Here is a 1475-nt window from a genome sequence, read left to right as displayed (position 1 = left end):
ACACACCACACACACACACACACACACACACACACACACACACACACACACTCTCACACTCAAACACACACGAAGAGAGAGGGAGGGAGGAAATGGGAGTGGTCTGTTTTCAATCCCTGGGCATATTGTTTCTGCAGGTGGAATGGAACTGAACACACACACACACACACACACACACACACACACACACACAGGTTTTTTAAATAGATTTATTTATTCATGTATTTTATGTATTGAATGCTCTGTCTTCATGTACACCAGAAGAAGGAATCTGACCCCTGTATAGATGGTTGTGAGCCACCATGTGGCTATTGGGAATTGAACTCAGAACCTCTGGGAGGTTTGTTTTTGATACCTGAGCAGCGTGGAATTGTCAGACTGGGGCTGCATCTTTATGGCTAGTGGCCGTTACAACAAGCCTCAATTCATGATCAGAGGCTATTACCCAATAAGTACAAGACTAACTGTTAGGTTCTAGAACAGCACATGGCAGGCAGGGTAGTAGAAAAGAAGGGCAGTGGATAAGTTAGACTTGACGAACGCTTGGCTGAGGCCTGAATGTGACCTGTGCTGGGAGCCTGGTCTGACCTGGTGCACGTGGGCCGGATGACGGTTGGTCTCCCTGGATCCTGGCCTGCCCTTTTCTACGGGACTGTAGCCATCTTTCCCTGTTGGCCCTCATTCAGTAGGAATATAAACCGGTGTTCCTTGGGACAGTAGCCTTGGACGTTGGAGTTCTCTTTATAGAATGTGTGACTGCCAGACACCGCCTTAGTTTATAGGCAGTGTATTTGGTTATGTGGCCCTGGGGTCTTTGGGATGGTGGGGGAGATGGAGTTCGGGTAGCAGGACACATTTCAGGCAACACATGAAGATTTGCCTCTGGCTCTGGAAAAGTGGAAAGCCAGGGGCAGCCAGATGGATCCTCCTATTGATTCTCACTAAACCATGCACTGGAGGGAGCCACTGGACCAGAGCCCTCCCGACTGCAGGTCCCACTGACCTGGCCAATGGCTGCCCTTGCCTTCTGTTTGACAGGTAGACTCTTTGTCCTCCAACCCTAGCCTGGGATGTGAAGAATTGATCCTTTGTTCTCTGGCATGTCAGGCAGAACTGGGCTCGATGCCAGATGGCCAAGCGGCACCAACTAGACAGGCAAACTAATGGGCTTGACCAGCCTTGGGTGGTACCCTTCCCACGCTAGCTGTGGGTCTGGCTGCGGGGAGGCACAGACTTTATGCCTAGCACATTAGCAGAACTGGTCTGTGAGAAGGCAGAACCCCAGGGAGATGGAGCTGTCTCATACAATGCATCTCATGGGCCAGCAAGGCCAGTTGGAGATTCCTTTGTCTTCTGGGTCAGGTCATGTTCCACCAGACACACTAATTTTTGTTGCTCTAAGCTGCCATATCCCTGAGCCTTTGAGACTTTAAAGAAGGGCTAGAGGCCACAGACTCTGTCTCAGTAGAGCCTCT

The sequence above is a fragment of the Microtus ochrogaster genome, linkage group LG4 (assembly GCF_000317375.1).
Source record: "Microtus ochrogaster isolate Prairie Vole_2 linkage group LG4, MicOch1.0, whole genome shotgun sequence".
Classification (NCBI taxonomy): Eukaryota; Metazoa; Chordata; class Mammalia; order Rodentia; family Cricetidae; genus Microtus; species Microtus ochrogaster.
This window is presented reverse-complemented; position numbering follows the sequence as displayed.